Source organism: Chamaea fasciata, unplaced genomic scaffold, assembly GCF_029207755.1.
Source record: "Chamaea fasciata isolate MVZ Bird 193981 ecotype frontalis unplaced genomic scaffold, bChaFas1.0.hap1 SCAF_7, whole genome shotgun sequence".
Lineage (NCBI taxonomy): Eukaryota > Metazoa > Chordata > Aves > Passeriformes > Sylviidae > Chamaea > Chamaea fasciata.
Genome location: NW_027094092.1, coordinates 42,779,402 through 42,800,677, shown reverse-complemented (window position 1 = coordinate 42,800,677; position 21,276 = coordinate 42,779,402). Strand labels below are relative to the sequence as shown.

The 21,276-nt window shown below is 42.6% G+C and overlaps 1 protein-coding gene across 1 annotated transcript in view; it reads left to right on the top strand.

Moving 5' to 3' along the window:
- STON2 (stonin 2) overlaps positions 1–21,276 on the top strand; it is a 73,796-nt gene that overhangs the window by 38,247 nt on the left and 14,273 nt on the right. The window lies entirely within an intron of this gene.

Below are 21,276 nucleotides of genomic sequence, written 5' to 3'. Positions count from 1 at the left end.
GCACATCCCTTCGGCCAAGGTAGAGTCACAGTTGTCCCTTGCTGTAACTACTGGTCTTGAGGTAAGTCACTCTGAGCATTCCTCAAGTGATTCACTGGTTGAACCCTTTCTCTGTTATGTGCCCGAAAGTCACAAGGCAGCGGAAGCATGCAGCAGGTGAGCCAGGGTACTCTCTCTTTTTGTGTGTCTATGTATATAATTATCTGTATTTCTAGATATATGTGGGGGTGTGCATGTATGTATACTCTCATTTGTAAATTCTTGCAAGACTTCAAACAAAAATCTCAGTTGTGTTTTTTTTTGTTGGAAGGGATGGGTGAACATCAGACCAACCTAACCAAGTGGCTCTTCAATCATACGGGTCTTAATAGCGTCCTGTGTTCTCCCCTGGCTTCCTTACCCGCTCCATCCCTCTCTATGCACACAGATCCTGGACTCCTCAACCACAGCAAAGATTGCTTTGCAGCAGCAGGAGAAATGTTTTCTGTCAGTTGGAATCCAACCAGGATGTGAGGAAAGTAGCATTCTCAGGCACTTCTGAATCAACCTTGTCTTGGGGCACAGAGCTCCTGCCTACAGCTCGGAGGCCAAGAAGGGCTTGGTCACTTGTGATAGGAGGTGCATCTGAAAGGATCCGTTTCGAATGGATTTAAACGGCCGGCATGATTAGGACACCCTTAGGGTTGAAGGAGGCATCTCAGAGTTCTCAGCATGAGAACTGGACCAGCTGGACAGTGGTCTGTGACCTGTGAACTTCTCCACACATTTTTCTTCTCACAGACCTTAAGTGCTTATTGGCAAAATGCTGCTTCAGGCATGTGGATTTATGTAACAAGCAGAAACTCCTCAGAGACTATATTTCGTAGATTTCCCAGCTATCAGTGGGTTTGGCTATTCATATTTTCAGTCATGAGAAGTTCTATTAGCTCTGACTAGTGCCTGGATTATGCCATGTGTTATATAGCTGAGGAATATCTGGCTTTCAGTTAATCTTTTCTCCTAATGTGTATTGATGCCTTTCATTCTCTATGTGGTGTTTTTTTCTTTGATTATATCGTGGCCTAAACCATCTTGTCCTGCTAGGATGATACTACAGAAACCCATTCTGGACTACTGAGCTTTAATTTTGCCATCTTTTCCTCCCAAGAAAAGGATCCTGGGATAGCAACTGTTCAGAATTCAGTGGTTGCAAGATAAATGATAAACACAAGCCAAATGCTGCTGACCAAGGATTGTGTTCAGCCTGGGCTTTGTTCCTTCCCTCTTCCTCAACTGCTGCAGGTTGAATACAGGCCAGCAGTGACAAGGTACTGCTCAAGAGCAAGTCCTTCTCTGTTACCTATGCTCAAATGCCTCAGGAAGCAGAGCTGAAACAGACTTTCATACAGCTTTCGTATTTTGTAGGGATGAATAGGAATAAAAGAAATATGAATGTGAGGTGTGATGAAAATTGCACCTTCTCAGGGGTAGCTGGGAGAATTTAGAGACCCCTCAGAGATTTGCTCTGCAATGAGATCCATTAGGCTTCCCAACAGGTCCTAGCAGTAAAACCTCTATTGGTTAGTTATCTGCAACACTATCTGCCAGAGAGGTGTCAAACATCCAAAGGACAATCTTAGAAGTGCTGAACTAGACACACAATATTTATCAGCTGGATTTAGTTTTTCTGTAGGGGTTGTTGGAAAGGTACTGTGGCCACACTGGATTTTGACTGAGTTTTCATCAAGGTCCAAGGTGGGGTTTTGACAGACTGGACCCAAACTGGCAATAGCAGGGTGGGTAGGATCCTTCTCTAGGATGAGAGATGTGAAGTTCAAGTTGAGCTCTTGTGTAAAGAAAAACAGAGTTGAACTTAGGTTTCCTGCAGCCAAGCAGAGGCTGAATTACCAGCTTAACAGGCATTTTGGAGTGAATTTATCCTTTACGTTTTTCACAAAGCTGTTGACAGTTTTTGACACATTCTGCTTAGAGATAATAACAGCTCTATAGTGCGTGTATTTTTTGGAAAGCAGATTATATTTCTTTCCCCACAAATCTGATTCTGTTCCTAATTTGAGTTAAAGAATGTGCACATTTTAGAAGTTTTTTTGTATTAGACAAAAGGTCAAGGGACTACCACCTTATGTGGAAAAAACCTGTTTCCTGAGAAAGAAGCTTGTTTCAGTATGGCTATGACATCCCAGCACCCCATGCAGTGCTCTGTTGTGATGGCCAGATTAATTATGGACCCTAATTGGGAACAAGAAACAAAAGAGGGAGTCTAAGGAAAGATGACTTCATCTCCCTACTCATCTTACTGTTCCACACAGAAAGATCGAGGCAACAGACAGAACAGCAAACAAAACTATCTACACAGTGTTTTCCCTTGGCTGAGGAAAGAATAAAATGAGGAAAGGAACACTGTTCATCTGGAAAGTCACAAGAGCAGGTCTGAGTTTTCATCTTTTCCAGCCAGCATGTTTGTTTAAGCCCACACCTTTAAAAGTTTTTGTTCAAGCAGATTGTCCTTGGGCTAATTTCTCCATCTCGTTCTGCTTTAGCCTCGATTTGCTATAAGCCTGGGAATCTTTAGCCTCTGTGAAAGAAGCTTTCTCTTACACTGACAGAGAATGCCTTGTCTGCCACATGAAGTTGTTACAACAAGGTGTGGGAGGGAAGTGAGGCATGACGGTGTTGCATAAGGGACAGCTTCACGGTTGGCAGACCTGGGCGGATTGCAAAACAAATGTTCTGGTTCTTCCATTATTGTTTAATTTCAGTTGAGTAGTATAGACTCACACTGGCAAAGGCCTCGACAGATAAGTTGGCACAAGTAAAGACAGCATGTGGCCATTCCTAATTTATTAATTGTTTGGGGGTTTTTTTCTGAGGAAAGGCATCTAACCACTGATTCTGACTCCTTGCCTATCAACACACACGTACCCCTCTAGTAAGGCAGTCATGTCTCTTCTGCAGGCTGGCAGGCACCAGCTTTGTTGCATGCTGTTCAGCACCTTTCCCACAGGAAAGACTCACACAGTTGTCCCTGCAGTCCCTGATCACATTCATCCCATCACCTACCCTCGCTCCCTTTCATCATGTGTAGGATCATCCACGGACGGCAGGGAGAAGGAATTCTGCTGACCTGTGATATTCTAGAATACGTGGTTTTATTGTGTGGGTCGTGGGTAAAAAGGGCCTTGCCTTCAGCCACCAGCCTCGGCTGAAGGAAAGTCCCGGAGAGAGAGGGAGAAAGAACAAGGGGGTAAAAGATAAGAGAGAATGGAGCAAGGGAGCAAGGTGGCGGGGGTCAGAGAGCAGGGGGAAGAGGTAAGAGAGCAGGGAATAGAGCGCGAGGTCCTTGTTACAATGCATTATATCTCTTTTTGTGATGAATATTCTAATTTACAGTGACCAACCAATACAAGACACAAAATCCTATAGAATCTACATATAGCCTATAAGAACTATTACATTACCATACTATGTTATATTTTAAACTCTAAAAACTACTCTTTAGACTTTTCTGTTTTGCTACATTGACCTTTGGTTCCTTAGCTAGCAGAAGGGTATCATTCCATCAAAAGGGATTCTTCTTCAGCTAGCTAGGCTATTGTTTTCAGGTTATATAGTAACTAAGACTCGGTATCCTACAACTCAAAGTAAGCTTCCATTTCTATTATAGGTTTCATATTTTCAGAATCTTTTGCTAATCATATTTATAAGGTCTCCCTGATTCATCTTCCCCAACAATCATTTAATTCACAATCACCATTGTACCAATACCCAGAAGTCATAGCTTGGCCTTCTGTTTTTGGTTCTGCATGCCTCCACACTCCACTGTTCAAATCATAAAGCCATTTACCTTCTGTGGTTAATTTCATGTATTTAAAATTAATTCTATACTGATATAATTTAATGGGTGAATGGCAAATCAGTAATTTGTCTGTACGCCAGGTACTTTTTGGCATTACTTCCCAATTATCCAGATAATGTTGCCTTCAAACAACCTGTTTTCCTCAGTGTGTCAAAATATCCCATGTATTTTTTTTTCTACATGGTAATCAATAAGGGGAAATCAGAAAAACCTGAATAACCCAAGGAATGTCACAGAGGAGTAAAAGGATGTTAGCTGTTTCTCAGGGGCACTGATAGTTTGTTCCTGTGGTTTTCAGTCTTACACCTGAACTGCTTGGGGCAGAGGTAAGGGCAAGGAAAGAAAAAAAAAATACAGGTTAACCAGGACATTTGGGACTACCTAGAAGAGTATTTGGCAGGTGGAGCACTCTGTGTTGGTGGACCTGGCTGTTTGGTATGTAGGTTGGGTCTCCTTCTCCTTCCTTTTATGGCAAGAACTTCCGGGATCATTAAGTCTAATTCCTGCTATCACAAATGGGCATATCTTGTCATTGATGTCATAAATTTGTCCTGCTAGGTGTTTAAAAACAGGTGGTTTATTCCCTTCATTTTCCATCTGTAAGACTGCGCTGGAATCTCACATCCTTCCAATGATCAAAAACCACCCTCCAATTTTGAGAGAGACTCGTGTCCATGATTGAAAAACATAGGAAAATGTTTCCAAGGAGATTAGAAATGACTGGCTGACTGAGTTCTTTAAAATGTGGTACGTGCTTTGCATTTAGAAGTTATCTCTATATTTACCCAGCCTGGAGTAAATCCAAAACAGTTCACCTGAGAGGACAAAAGGAAATCCCAGTCCTAAAGCCGCTTGGTGACGGAGGAGTTAACGGGACACAGTAGTCCCGCTGCTGACACGGGGAGCAGCCTGCTGCATTTCTGCAAGGTGATCAGTTGAAATGCTTGGCAGTTTGGTTTAGTTTCGGGGGGGGGGGGGGGGGGGGGGAAAGCATCTTTTTACTGGAGGAAGAAAACCCAAAACTTCGGCGGTTTTGTTCGGCGGAGTTTAACATGAAGTTCCGCCCCCCTTTTCGCCGGCTGCTCCCTGCCTGTCTGTCCGTCTCTCACCTCCTGCGTTAGTGGGTGTGCCCGACCTGCCCCCAACCTGCACATTCCCCACCTCCCCGCCCTGCCTAGCGGGCGGGCCGGCGCGGGAGCCGCGCTGAGCTCGGGCGGGCCGGGCGCCTTCCTCCCCCGGCCCGCAGCCGCGGCAGCGCGGGCACGGCCGCGGCCAGCCAGCCCCGCGGGAGGGACCTGACCCCCGGCCGAGTGCAGCCGGGAGAGCACCCACCCCCTCATCTCGGCCGCCTCGGGTTAGTTTTTGTGCTTCGGCGGGAAGAGGAGGAGGAGCAGCAGCGCATGAACTTCTTTTAGAAGCAAGGTACTGCAGCAGTGGGGCCGGTGCGCGCCTGGGCAGGCGGAGGGATGGCGATACTCCAGAGAGAGGAGACTGGGGGGAACATCTCCAGCCCATGGAGTCAAAGGGAACCTCCAACACGATGTTATTGACTTGGGAAAGTTTTATTTACAGGCGGAGTTTGGTGCTGTGAGCGCTAGTGGTAGAATGAGGCACAGAGTTGACGTTTTATCCCCTGAGAACAAGTGATTAAAAAGATAATTGTACGGTTTATGTATGCAGCTAAATCGGCGTTTGATTTCCTCCTGTGCCTTATTCATAGCTCCCAGTGCTCTGGTACGAAGGCACCAGCGCACCGTGTTGTAGAGCCGAGCAGGATGTGGGGGAGGAGGCTGGGTTGGTTCATGAACTTTCGTGGGACGTTATTTCTCTTCTGATCAGACGGAGGAAAAGTCGGCTGTTTCTTTGTAGTAGAATATAAAATGAAACATACGAAAAGAGCTATATTAATTTTCTTTAAATATTGCTGAAATTATAATGGAAGTCTGTCTGTGCCCACTGAGATGCTCAGGAAAGGGAAGGTTTGGAAGCAGATTTTGCTGTGAGATTAACAGCTCTGAGCTGTTCTGTATAGAATTTCAGTGGGTGAGTGAGCAATTCAGATTCGTCAAGGCTGCATTGTTAGGGGATTTCAGTGCCTCGGTATTTGTTGAAAGCACAAGCAATGCATTGCCCTCACGTATGCAGGAATACGCAGCTGGATTTACACAACAGTGTACATCAAGAGCTGTGTTTTGAAGTGCAAAAAAGCAAATTTCAGCTAAGTTGTGCTCTATAAGAAAGGATAATCTCATGCAAAACATTTTATTTCCTGTTGTTTTCAACATCATTTAGTACTGCAGTATTATGTATGTCCAGGTTCTTCGAGAGTAGGTTGTGTGAGGTCATCCCACAGATTTGTTTTTATTTGGTCTCCTGAATATCAGTCTGGCTTTCTTTGTAACTTGAATTTTTCATTTCTTACAGCTAGTTCCAAGATGCTCAGTTTGACATCAACTCTCCACATCTAATTTAGTTTTATTAATATTTTTTTATGAGGGAGCAGCACTAAAATTCATTCAGCTGTTTTGAAATTCATCACGCAACAGGGGAGCGTGATGGAGGTGCTTAAATTACCATTGCTATATTTTTTTCCCATGCAGATTAAAAGGTCAAAAAGCTTTAAAGTGATCATGTAGCTGGAGCTTCTGCATATCACAAACCATAGCACATCCCTGACTTAGTTCCTGTGAGAACTAGAATAATCTCACCTGCCTAAAGCACTCCTGTGACTTCACTGAGCACGGTTTTTTGTAAATCCGTTCAGTGGTTAATTGCCTCTGCATGGTTTTTAATCTCAGTTTCTCCATGTTGCCTATCAACTACCACATACCACTTAGTAGATCACAGCAATTTTTCTTTTATAATTTTCTGTGTAGGTGCTTACAGCTTGATTGTTCCTGAATCTCCCATAGAGCCAATTAAATAGGCTGAGCTTTTGTCTCTTGATGTGTGGTAGAGTTTTTATCCCTTTATATTGTTGTAAATCTTTTCTGAACAGTTCTCAGTTTTTCTCTGTTCCTGAATTCTAGACAAAAGATCAGGTTCCACTAGGAATCAAACCATACTACATAGACAAGTGAAATTATTTCCCATCCCCTTCATGTTTGTTTCTTCCTAAATCCTATTATATTAATTCTTTTAGTCTCAAGATCTCATCAGAGGTGACAATCATCCAATCTTCTCCAGAATCACTGCTTCCAAAGGTGCCATTCATCCCATAATGTTGCCTAGTTCCCTCTGACCCTCCTTACCTGTGGGAAATCCATGCACATTATCCCTAAGTACAAACTACTGAACATACCATTTATGGTGAAACACCTTTACTGTCCACATTAAATGAGGTGTACAAAATTATTTCCATCTAAAAGTGTCTCCTACTGGCTCAGTGTAGCAAGAAAGGCTCCCTTTTGCCACTTCAGCAAAATTGCTGCTCGCAGGATATAGGAGTTCTGCTTTACATATCTTTTATCTGCTGCATCGTGCAAGTGCAGACATCTGTGGAATATAATCACTCAGTAGTGCAATCTGCTTGGCATCTGGCCATCTATGGGCAGACAGGGCAATATCCCCTTTCCAGGTGGTCTCTTGTTAGGAAATGAATGAAGTAATGTAAATGAAAAGAACCAACCTGAACTTTCTTCCCATCTTTAAGCTGAACTCCAGAGCTCTACCAAAGCTGGAAGCTGTTCAGTTGAGCTTATTGTCTGTTTTGCAGCTGCCTCAGCATGTACAGGTTCCAGCTGGGACCAACAGAGAATCACTGAAATGTTGTCAGGAATGCTGATCCAGGAGGCTCTGTCCTGACCTGAAGTTCGTATACTCTCATGAGACCTCCTGTTCTCAAGAGATTTTCAGCCTGCTTTGCAGGTCAAAAAGACAGCGAAGAAACACTCAGACTTTGGTGTACTTACATAAAACTTAGAGTTTACAAATTGCTGGAGTGGACAGCTGCTGCAGGCAGGATCCTTGTTCTTCCAGCCAAATCAAAAGTATAGCTGGTCTTGGCTGAAAAGGGAATTGCTTTGTCTGCTTGACGTTGTTTCCTCAATTTCTGTACCCAAGCATTACAGTGAATAAGAAACGAAATAAGGTAAGAAGGGAAATAAGAAGATAACAATAGGTAGTTTTTCTTTTTTTTTCTTCCATCAAAGATTATTGAGAAAAAGGTCTTGCCTATCACAAAAGCAACCAGAACTTACCAGTTTGGACAGTGAGACTCAGGAGCGGATTATAAAAATCTGCGTACTCTAAAGCTGCATGTACATACAGAGACTCAATGCTGAGAGCCAAAAGCTGGGGAAAGCATATAGTATTCCAGTAGCTGCCCTTCTCTTAAACTCTACCCTGTGTTTTCAGAGGATAGTGCTACCAGTGCTATCTATATTTATTCTTCGTGTTGGGAAAGCGTTGCCACTTCCATTGAATGACTTTCTAATGGTTCTCGCTGTAGTCTGCTGTGCTGGAGAAAGAGATAAAATACGTAGAATTAGTTCTTGCCTTATGTTAAAATTGCAAACCATCCCCTCAACATCCTTGCTTAGCCAGAGCTTCTTGTGAAATGACTGTAGCTGGGGACCTCCCGTGTTTTCCCAACTATTTCTGGTGGACCCTGAAGGATGCCAGTTCCAGGCACTCAGTGCTTTTTAACGTGTTCGGTGCATGTTACTTTTGATCTGGTTCAAATTCTGTAATTAGCGCCCAGGCTTGTCCGTACAAGCCGGTCCCGCGGAGGAGCCTGTCGCGAAGGCCGGCCCGCGGTGAGCGCCGCTCGGCCCCGGCGCTGCCCTGCCCTGCCCTCCCCGGGGCCCCGCACGGACACCCAGCCCCGGGCTCCCCGCTCAGCCCCGGCGCTGCCCTGCGCTGCCCTCCCCGGGGCCCCGCACGGACACCCAGCCCCGGGCTCCCCGCTCGGCCCCGGCGCTGCCCTGCCCTGCCCTCCCCGGGGCCCCGCACGGACACCCAGCCCCGGGCTCCCCGCTCAGCCCCGGCGCTGCCCTGCCCTCCTCCTCAGGGCCGCTCAGCCCCGGCGCTGCCCTGCCCGCCTCCTCAGGGCCACCCAGCCCCGGGCTCCCCGCGGGGCCGGCGGCCGGGGAGGGGCAGGCCGGCGGGGAGGGCAGCCCGCTCACCCCGCTGCTATGGCAACAGGCCGGGAATGCCTCTGGCTCGGCCATCCCGCTCTCCGCTCCGAAGCGCCTGCTCTGCAGACAGCTCCATTGTCTGCCGGACAGTTGTCTTTCCATCGGCTTCCAGCGAAACAGCCTCTTCCCGAAGACAAAAGGCTCGGCACAAAGAGACTGAACAGGGCTAAAAGTTTAAAGGGGGGGAAAATCCCCTAATTTATGTTTTAACTGTAGGGGAGAGAGGAGAAAAATAATTTTGGCTTCTCCTAAGGGATAGTTGGTGAAGAAGGAAAGGGGTCTTAACTAGCTTTTGCTGGGATTTGGTAATTGCTTCCTGATGCATCCTGAACCTTTTCACAAGGAGACTGGCTTGCCCACAGGACTGTGGCATGGTTTTTATCCCTGCACAGTCAAGCTGCTGCCAATTGACAACTGTTCAGATCATGCAATGAGAGATCTGGGTTTCAATTTGCTTTATGGGTGAACCAGTTTTCATATCCAAAATCATCAGATTTTAACCCAAGAAACAGTTTTGTTTAGATCCAGCTCAGAGAACTCAAGTACAGATTTGCCAAGTGTCAATAGATACCTTGTTTTCTAGAGTTTCCTCCTTATGTTGTGGTGTGGTAATGATGGAGAAATTTATGGGGGAGGATACTGCTGAGTTAGTAAATACAGGATTTAATCTTGCAAACTCTGTCAGCATTTCTAGAGCATTAAAATTCTGGTTCAAATAAACACACTCCCAGTACATTCTCTTTTCTTGTCTCAAGCAGAAACATGCTTTCCTGAAGCCAGTGGGAAGGCAGAATTCTCCTTCATGACTTCAAGTGCCTATATGTGTGTTTCTGAACAAAGCCTACAAGAAATGCCATTCCATGCGAGAAGTTAAATTCAGACCTTTACATAGGGTGCCCATCCTTGTCCACATGAGTGGCCTTTTTGTTTCTGTCATTTGACCTTGATGTGACCTAGATGAGTGGTACAAATCTGCAAACTGAAGAGATGCAGTGCACAAGATCAGCATACATTACATTCCTAAATGAGTTTACATATTTCTTCTAGGCTTGTTAACCTAGTGGAAGTGCAGTGCTGGTACTTTCTCATCTGACAGCTATTTCTGACATTTTACATAAGTCCTTTATCCAAACAGACCAATGGACAAAAAAAAAAAATTCTCCCATCCCCATTTTCATAACATACGGAAGGAATTTTTCAGCACTATCTCATGAAGAAAAGAAATCTCCTTTCCTAGGACATGATCAGTTCTTGAAATGTTAGAATAGAATGCTCACCCATGAACTGAGCAGTCATTCTTGACCATAGCAATGTTGTTCTTCTTAGGTAACTCCTGTCAAATTTCCTCCACCAGTCAGTGCCACTATGTAAGATACTGCTTTCAGGTATTTTGATTAGGCATTAAGTGTTGCCCATTTATTTCTTGAATGTTCATTTGATCTTTTTGTAGGAATACTTTGAAATATATATTTTATAATCTGAATACCTTTTGTTTAAGCTCAGTAAAGTCCTCATTTTATTATCCCATGTTCCTCATTTCTCTAATCTCTGTTGTTTCTTTTGGGCAGGCCTCAGTTCTTTCAGGACTCCTGCAAAATCTCACATGGCCCTTCAGAAAGCTGAGCTTTGTTTACAGGGCACAGCAGCTGTGGGGGCCCTGTTGTTTTCCTTCACATTGGTCACATTCTGTGCTCAGCTCTTGTCTCTCTGGCGCCGCCACCAAACCAACTATGCAGTTTGGTGATAGAGGCAATAAGGCTTCCTATCACACTCTCCATACCGTTTTTTTCCCTCCCTAATCTTGTCCTGTACCCTGAAGAGATCTGTTAGCCAAATCTGTGGCTCTCCCTTCCACATTTCCAGAATGCAGAAGTCTATTTACACTTAGCTTTCTGTGGTGTATTTTGTACAGGAATTGTCCTGACACTATCAGAGCTCCACCCTCTCCAGCCCTAGTACCCTGCCTGATTCCTGCTTCTTGTGCCTCAGGACAGAAATTTTCAGGATTCCCTGTTCCTCCTCTCTCTGCATTCCCAACAAAGGAATGGTGAGCACCATTTGGGGATGAAACAGGACACGCAGCTAAGACTAGGTGGTGATTAGGGTTGCTAAAACTTACAAATCATAGATCAGTTGTCTGAGAAGTTATTCAGGACTACCGTACAGAAATTTGGACCTTGTATACTCTGTGTTTTGCCTCCAGCCAGCATCATAGCTTGGATTGAAAATGCCTGTTAAAGATGGAACAGTGGGAAGTTAAAAGCAGCACAGAGGACTGAAGTATAGGTTTCTTCTTCACTTTTCACCACAGTGCTGTGATAACATGATGAATTACATGTTTCCATTCTTCTCCTGTGGGTCACTTTTGCCCAAACTTTTACACTTAGCAGAGTCCCATGCCTTTCCATTCACTGTAATCATACCAACATGGTCCAGTGGAGGGAGGAAGAAATTGCTTGTTGGATCATTTCTGTTTGGCTGCTTCTGTGGAGTGACCCTGAATAATCCTGTGTACTGTGGCAGCTACACACATACATACAAAAAGGAAAAACAAAACTCCAAATGACATAAGATAGGCAACAGCCCAATATTTGGTTCTGTTGATTTCCTGCAATTGTGAATAGCTGCGCAACAGCTGGGGTTTTATGGTGGGAGCCTGGACTGGTTGTGCTAAGGGAGTTTCAGGCCTGGAGCAGATGAGTGTGGAAAAGGGAGAATGGCCTCATCAATCACAGCAATATATCGTAAAACGAGCCAGTCTGTCATAGCAGCCTCCCAGGCTGGTCAACAGCTGCCTTGAGGTTGGAGATGACATGCTGATAACAATACAGGATGATAACACGACTCTCAGACTTGGACAGAGGGCTGTATAGCAGGACAATTAATTAAAACTTATTTGGATGAGCAAGCTGACAAGTTTTCTGTCTTCACCCTCTTTGGGAGTCCTTTAGTTATACGTATGCAATGGGTGAGCTGAGTCTGTTATAACTCTGTTATTTTCCAAAGTTGTCTGAAGCTGTTGATGGTACGGTTGTGCTCATCAGACTGGCAGGGCAGGCATGAACTCTGATGGTGCAGCTGTGCTTTTCATTACACTCTCCAAGACAACCCCTGTAGCATCACTTTTTTCTGGATGGGCAAAAACTGAGATCACTGTAAAGGAGGCTGGAGTTAGGTTACCAGTAGTGAGAGTATTTCTTCCTATTATATTCTGTCTCTCTAAATTGTTGTGCTCAACATACATCCAAAACACATCTTTAAAGACCTCAGGAGGTGAAAACCGGCAATGCAGCATCCTGACTCAACCCTGCAACCACCTTAGCAACAGCCCAACATGAATTTTGAAGACAGTAACAGAACAATAACCAAATAAAGTGGTGCCTATCTGACTGTAAGAAGCTCATTTCATGATCTGTTCCTGGATGGATTTGCTTTCCAAGGTCTTGGTAAGCCTTTTTCACTTGCCTCCAGTATTTTTTGGTGAAATCTTCTTGCCTCTAAATAGTGTGGACAGTATCCTGTTTCTCAGCCTATGGGAGGAACAAACAAGAAGAAGCAAAAGCCCTGCATTTCTCCTTGCAGTTCACAGCCAGTCTGGTATGTAGGCATTGAACCTTAGCTGTTTACTCCAGTTTCTCCACCTATCTCTTCATTTTCATCCAGATACACTTGCTTGCAATGGCCAGTGCACAAAGAACTACCTTGACACATAAGTCTTGCTCAGCCAAGGGCCACAGCTTTTACTCTCTATAATTGATTTATTCCCTGCAGGAGCTTCCTTGCTTATTCCCTTTATCCTGTATGGTTCCTAGAAAACCCACAAGCTTTCACATCACTTATGATAGCCTATTTATCAAACACACATGACAACAACCATTAGCACTTCCCATTACAACAGTGTTTTTGCTTTGCTACAGAGAGAAAACTTGTGGAGCAGAGGCCATAAATTGCTAGCTGAAGGTCATTTAGACGGTCACATGGTTCAGATTAGCACCTAAGACTTTTGCAGCCCATTCCTGTGTCATATCCTTTGCATCATCCTGCTTCTCAGGCACCTTTAATTAATATTTTTATTGAGGGTGTGGGTATTGAGCTGGCAGGTGTATCTTCAGTGATATCTGTGTGGGTCAGGCATTGCATGTAGATCAGGCTGTCCTTTCTGTTTTCGCACACTATTTTCAGCCAGTTACCTTCAGTGCTTTGTGTTTTGTGTCAAAAATCCCTCCAAAAATTAAAAAAAACCAAATTCAGATACACATGGCTTTGTTACAGCTCTTCTCACCTTTGTATTGAGCACCTCACCTGTTAGCTCATAAAACTTCCCCGTAGCCTGGAGCTCACATATGCTTTGAGTCAAGAAGAACAGGCCAAACTGGCTACTCTCATGCAGTTACATGGTCTTCTCTGCGTTTTAAACAGAAAATGTTTGCATAATAAGCTACAGGGGTGAAAAGTATTAGCATTAGGCAAAAGTTGAGCGCTGCTATCTTCCATAATTTATAGCTATGTATCAGCTGTGTTGTCTATGAAACATACTTGTTTTCACAGTTCACCAGGTAACTAAATTATTAAAATACATATCTGAAATTGAAGTTTCCACAGAATCTTACACTAGAAATTTCTAAATGGGTCTTTGGGTTTGTTTTAAATATCAGCAGTGTCGTAACTTGTAAATCATTTTGGTATTGCTCAGGGTAAAGGTAGTGAGTGTATAAATATGAGATTACCTCTTGACCGCATGAGCTGAGATATGCAGACATATCTGGCAGACAGGATGTGAGCTGCTGACTTGATACGATATAAAACTTGATCCTGGGAAATGCCTTGGGCACAGGAATGAGGAAGTTAGTGCTACTATTTTTAAATGTTGTGAGGAGCCAGAAGTGTTTGCAGTAGTGCATTTTGAAGATGTGAACTATCCTGTCTCTTTCTAAATGATGCACAGTGGTTTTTTTTGTAAGCAATGGATTGAACACTGGTATGGGCTTATTCAACATCCCTGTGTACTGACTTGTCTTTTCTTGCTAAAGAATCAGCTCAAGACTGAGCAGATAGCTGGGGTGACACTTCAGCCATGCATGAACTGCCCACCTAGGAATCAGAGAACCAGTTATTTTGCCCTGACTACCAAATTGTCATCAGCTGATGTTACTGTTTGTGGTCACTATCAGTACAGTTTCTGAACTGAGGGACTGGCAATAGTAAACCCCGAGTGTTTCAGCCCCTTAACACACATGATGGTCTCCTGCCTTGGATTTTCCTACGGCTATGGGAACATTTCTCACATTTATTAAGCAGGGCCAGACCCTACGCCTTTGCAGTACTGCAGCAGCCATTTGAATCCATAACTCAATGCATGAGACCATAGTGTGTTGCTTTGCTGTGAAAGGTTATGCTGGTCAGTAGGATCCCAGATTTTGAGTGGATCCAGTGCTGCCTACATTTCTACCTGCAGTCTGGAACTGCAAGTATCCACTTGTTCCATGTGGTATTACCTCAAGTACTCTAGACAAAACGAACAAGGTCTGCAAACCTCTGTATTTTGTTACTTGTCCATCATATATTGCTTGAAAAGTTATGGCATAATGGAGTAACATATTGTCTGTGTATAAGAGATTTATGTGATTGCCTTTTGCAAAATAGAGCTTGTTCAATGGATGGTCATCAGTTCTTCCAAGATGAATAGGGATTGTCTTTCCATTTACAGGGCTGGCTACAGATTTATTCTGCTTGCCAAATACCAACTTCATGAAGCATCCTGGGCTTGCAGACACATTTCTCTTTTCTTATTCACTCTCATTTCTTCATGAGATCAATAGTCTCATCTCAGTAGCAGTTCCACTATTGAAGGATATGTTGTATGTACTGTGGATTAAAATCAGAGAGGGAGGCAGACATCTGTGGGGAGGAGCAAAGTCCAAAGTACATTGAGGAAAACTGTCTCAATGTATCTTTACCAAAGTACCTTTAAAGGAACCGCTTTTGAAAAATGTTGTGCATCTCTTCTTGTTCTTCTCATTTGCTCCTTGTTCTCCTTTTGGATGAAAGATGAAGTAGTGTGATTCATTCTTCTGCAGAGAATCTCTCATTCTCTTATTGATCTCTCTGCTGAAACAGGTTCAGCTTGGTGTTTCCCAGCTCTGCTCTGTTCCTTCACACATGGGCTTTGTCGTGCCTACCCAAACTGGGAGTGTAAGTATTCCCGTGGCAGTAACAATGACTAAGTCTAGGGTGTAGTCACTGTCTTGGTAACCTCTGGGCTGAGCACACCTTGCTGAGAACACGGTTAGATGACATAGTGGTAAAAATATGTCAGTCATATCTGTGCCATGTCTTCAGGGGTAGAAACGAAGGTGCTTTGTAATGAATCATGTAGGTATGCTTGCTTGCTAAGACATTTACTTTATGAATATACCTACTTGTTTAATAGAAACAAGTTCTCAGGTGGAAGAAGGAGGTTTTAATCTTTTCTCCACCACTTACGTGAGATCTGTTCACAACTTGGCTCTAATTATAAACAAACAGTGTTATGTCACATGTAGCATGTGAATTCTTTGAACAGGCATAGTCTTGTCTAAATCTTGTAAAAATCTTAAACACTTTTTCCAGTTATATCAGTGTTAATGTACCACCTTCTGGCCGGCTAATAGAAACACATGAACTGATCTTCAGGAGCTTTCCCATGATTTGTGCCTCTCAAATAGGCTAAATCAAACTGCCTCTTTTTCTGTAATAGTTCTGGGACCCAGTCACTACCATTGTGTTGCACAAGAGAAGAACTCCACTCTTTTGTAAGGAGTGAGTACTTTAGTTCTCTCTTTAGTATAAAGTGAGTACTTTTTGTTCTCTTTGTAAAGAGAACAAAAAGTATTTACTTCAATTTTTTTTTAGAGTAGCCATCTTTACTAAAAAAAACCCAACAAAACAAGGTTTGTTTAAGTGATAAACAATGCTTTTACTTGAAGTATGAAATGTTTTCCAGCTATGACTAGGAGAATTTTATAACTTTTAAAAGTAACTGCCTCTAATACCTAATTCCTGCCTGATGTAAAGATGGTAACAGTTTATTCAAGACACCGGCAACCTTGTGCATTACCTGCATGAACTCTATCTAATTTGGAGTCTACTGTTCAAATGATAAATTGATATGAAGAGACACAGGCACTTATACTTCAAAGCTATCTATCTCTCTTTGTTCCAATGTTCTGGTGATTTTTGGATAGGCTGTGTGCTTGTTCTTGGCTGTAATTCTTTTGGAGTATTAGTACACTAACTTCTAAGTGTTTACAGACTGAAAACTAAGCAGTAGATCTGGAAAGAACATTTTATGAATATGGATATCTTCTGCACAAATCTAATTTATCAGTTTTGTGCACCGTGTGTTACAGATGCTTGGTTTTGTCTTAAGACTAGCCAGATATGTTCTGATTTCTTAGGGCACTGCATAGTACAGACTGCAGAGCACATAAGAAACTTTTAGAAAACTGTGGCTGTAGCCAAGATCTGTACAAGAGAAAGGAGAGTTCACTGTACACAGACTATGAATTGCTGAAATACTTCTTCAGTTATTCCATACCGTATCTGACATGCTGGGGGTGTGGATTTTTTTTTATGAACCAGAGTTTTAACTACTCAATAAACATAACACAATGAAAACATTGAGTATTTTTAAATTAAATCACACAAGAAAGTTCTACATTGCAAACTAATTTTGTTATCTTGAACATTTTCTTTATTCAAGGAAGAGTAAAAGGGCTCTGACTGAATTAATTAGTTGCCCAGTTGAATAACGATAAATGGAGAAGAGGAAAATGATTGATAGCTTCCATAGCATAGTGCAATGAGACTTACAGCTGCAACTACCAGTCTTCTAGTAGTGTGAAGCCAGTGTCGGAATGGTTAGTTCAGTCTCATTTGTTGGGAAGGTGCCCTTTTCCTTCTCCAAGCATCAAGGTGGTGTGAGTGGAAGAGAGACAAGGCAAATAATTCCAGGCAATGAAGCACTGTAAGCACAAATGCCTGAACTACAGTAGTCCTTCCTTCCCATAAGCACAGACTTCTGTGTAAGAGAGATAATTGTTAGAAAAAGTCAAAACATAAATGGAAAAAGTCAGCAAAAACTTCTAGGGTCTTTTAAGATAGTACATAGAGGACTGTCCTTTTCATCACTTTTCTTGCAGTATGAGGGCTGCTGCAACCCAGCTGTGAAGGCTGAGTAATCATTTTCTTGTATTTCATCTTCAGTTTAGTATCTGCATGATGGCTTAGATTTAAAATGAAATATAGCAGTTCTTATAGAGACTCATGGGGATGAATTAATTGAACCTAGATGAAATTCATTGTGTTTTAAATAGATCTGGAAGCTCCGTTATATAACTTCTTTGTAGCTTCAGATGATTTAACTTCTTTTGACAATTTAACTTCTTTTAGGACTTAAGAATTTGCAATAGTTAACCAAGCAATAGTCATTGTATTTAAGTAGTCACTAAGCCACTGCTGGGAACAGTCTATGCAGTACTACTGTAGTATGGATTTGGGATGCAACTACACTAGGTTTATGCAGGTCAGATTTACGTGGCCTAAATTTAGACAAATGTGTTCAAAGAGATGCTGTGATTTGGCAGAGTGTTATGAATTGAAAAGTTACCTAAGGATGAATCCATTCAACATGACCTGAGAAGTCAGGCAAGTGGGAGGAGAATGAATAAGAGGAAACCACAGAGATCAGATCTGTGATGTCTTTCATCTTGCACCTTCTCCTGCTGCTTGTTTAGTCTGTGGTGATTTTGAAATGTCTCTTAGCTGTGCCATAAAACCTAACTTTTGTGCTAACAGTTCAGCATGTTGGAGAACTAAATTGCTGTTAAATTTTTGCAAGTGATGCTTTCAGTAGCAAGAGTAGAGGGCATGGCCTGTGTGAGCAGTCACTTCTTCTACATGCCGGAATTTGCAGAGACTCTCAAAAGTCTGAGGAATGCTTTCTAATCTATCTTGCAACCTGTTGAGTGTTGGTGGCCAAGAGGTTTGGGATTTTCCGACTGCCCTCTGTAATCTTCTTGAGGCAAGGTGGATGCCTCTTCTTCTGTCTCCAAAATCTGTTTTACCAGGTTGTGGGGGCATTTCTTCATGTTGCTACACACTAATTGATAGCAAAGGTACCTAGGAAGCATCTAGATGAAATAACTGCTGTCCTCACAGGGATTTCTTCCATGCAGAATAAGCAGGTAGTACCCTCCTGTTGACAAGAAGTCTTCTTTGCTTTGAGCTATATACTCTTGTAACTGGTTTCCCTGCACTTTTCTACTGTATGTTTATACTGCTGTCTGCAGCAGTAATAGGTTTGACCTTCTACCATTAACAGAGCTGTGATAAAAGGAAAGCTGACAAAAACAGGCCTGGCTTCATATCTTGTACTAAACTTGAAAGTCTTTTCAAGTGCATAGATGCAACAGAACTATTAATTGAATCAGTTTGTAGGTTTATATCCACTTCTGTGGAATTTACCCACTTACACTGTGTTCTTTGTGAATCCTAGAAATGTGCTGGATACTGAGGTACAGAGGAGCAGTGTTCCACATGTAACACTGTTATAGTCAGAAATTAGAAAAGAGTGGGAAGAGAACCAGAAGCTGTGATGTGATGTGATGTGATGGTGATGTTTTCCCAGAGCCACATATGAGGTTGTTGTCAAGGCTGGAAATAGGAGTCCGGTTATATCACTTCTAAGTGATGACCCACTCACTTTAAATGCATTTTACATTACACCATCTCTCTTGGTAAGATCAGAAACATGACAGACTGCCCCAAAAAAATGTGCACAGTCACAGTAGTATTGACATGGATACAGAAAAGCAAGAAAATGACCAGATATGAATGTCATGGAAACTGTGTGGTAGTATGACCTTTGTCACAGAGACATAACTGCACAGCAGTCTGGTCCTTGATTTCTTCCAGATTCTGTCTATCTGCATTTTCTGCTTTTCTATGATTGCTTGTACAGACACCACAGGTTTTGTTGCTGGCATCCTCATGACCTTGCTGATCTTTAAAGACCAAGTCTGTATACCAGTGTCTGGTGAACTGTATGTAGAGTCCTAGAAGAGATCCAGCAATGCCAACAGAAATCTTAGCAGTGCTTGCTTTGTCTGAGGGACTGGTGTAGACTACATCAGGGAAGTCAGGACCCCTTTGGAAGGTGTGACATGTTAAGGGTATGCCTTTATTACAGACTAAAGTTCAAAGAGCTATCTGAATTATATGTAAATTAATATATTCATGTAACAGGAGCAGTCATGCCATGAAGCCCTGGGCTAATTTCTCTCAATAGGCAAAATGGATGAGTATTCAGAAATTTGAAAATTCAGGTATTTGCTCAGGTCCCTTTCTGAAAGTTGTTCTCTCCCTTTCTTTTTTGAAAGGTTCTTAATACCCTCAGATCATCTTCCTACTTCCATGGCACAGTTTTGATGACAAACACTTTGCAGTATCAATGTCCTTTAGCAGTTGGATGGCTGCCTTTCCCCCAGGCACAAGTAACATGATACTGCCTGATGGTTTTGGCCAAAGTAGTTGTGGTTTAGCCAAAAAGAAAAATAAAAAGATGATACATTAAAGAGAACCAAAGCTTTCTTTCCTCATCAAAAGGAAGTTGTAATTGCAGGCAGAGAAGAGATGGTCTGCTCTTAAGCAACCCAGATCTTATAAACGCTGGAATTTTAGAAGTCCTAAAAGAAACAGGCAGTGTTTTCCTGGAAATATCATAAAACCTTTGCTTCTAGGTGATACATGCTGGATGACCAAAGTCCTGGAAAGACATGAGACAGCATAGACAGCATATTGGTGTGGACTGAGTTTTAGAACAATGTCAGATTATTCTTCCTGCATTCTTTATTACTTTTTCACTCAGGGTGTGATTGTGGATAATAGTCAGTTGGGTTGCTGTTCCCCCACCCCCAAATATGTTTGTAGCCTTGTGGCAATACTTAGCAGATGAAGAATCCACCATTGCACCGTGTGGCGTGACCAGTAGCAGGAGCTACAGACAGGCACTTTGCAAAGCTGGGAGTGAGATGACAGGGTAGAGAAGAAAATCTGAGAAACTGAGACAAAGGCACTTCTGTTCATATACACTTTGCAATGTATGGGTAGTCTGTAAAAGCTATCTGTTCTTGCTATTGTTTTTTATTACTGTGGCTTGAAAAATAAATTGGTATCATTTACCTTCATATATAATTCTCAACTGTAATAACCCTTAAAACTTGGTTGATGTATTTTGTCCTTAGATCAGAAGGTTGGGCAAACTTACATATTGCTGAGTATGCCAATGAGAATGAGAGGGCCAGAATATCAAGTTAGCCAAGACAGTATAATGAGCTCGTGGCAGCACTCTGGCTAGCATGAATATTCCCTATTTCATTTTTTAAATGGTAGCTGAAATTAAAATTCAAATTTTCTGTTATGGTTGAGGCAGAATGAAAATCAAGCTCATCTTCTTTGGGAACTGATGGCAATTTAAATAATGACTTAAAATGGTTTGTTGTTGTTGTTGTTGTAAATTATGTTCAAATCACAGGTGCACAGTTGTACCACAGTGCTTCATTTTACATTTACTTATCGCTTGTACTGAAGAACAGTGACTTGTGTAAAATGTGGGCTGTCTGGGAGAAGCAAAAAGCACAAATGCCAGCAGCACTGTATCATGTAGAGCAAACATGGTGCAGCTAAAGAGTATAATTTCATGCTGGCTGCTCATTTTTAGGAGCACTCTGATTCATTCAGAGTGCAGCACTCAGTAAGGAAGAAAATGGGAAGACATTAAATTTCTCAACACTGAGCATTAGTGCTCATTTTGGAAAATACCTTATTACCACTGCAGCAATCCTGGGAAGAGCTGGGACTGAAATAGCGCACAGTTTTCTACAAAGTGTCTTGGCAGAGCCTGAGACTAGGAAAATAGCAGTCAAAGGTGCCCTGTCATGAGAGAGGATGAGGACAGCTTCCACAACACAAGTGCAAACCACGTTTTTCCTTATCCTAATATGTATCTCTAGATCACAGCTTCTCCAAGAGATGTTTCAGAGACATCCAAAGACTGTCAAACTCTTGCACAATGGGTACAACAAAGAGTCTCTTTACTGAACACATCCTGGGGAAAAATCACACCTAGGCACCTTTTACAGTGCTGTAACCATAACCCACGTGCTTTTGTGGTAACGGCAAATACACAGACAAGTACGTGGGGACAGATTGGAGCTCTTCCTCAATGCTCATTGCTCTTCCTAC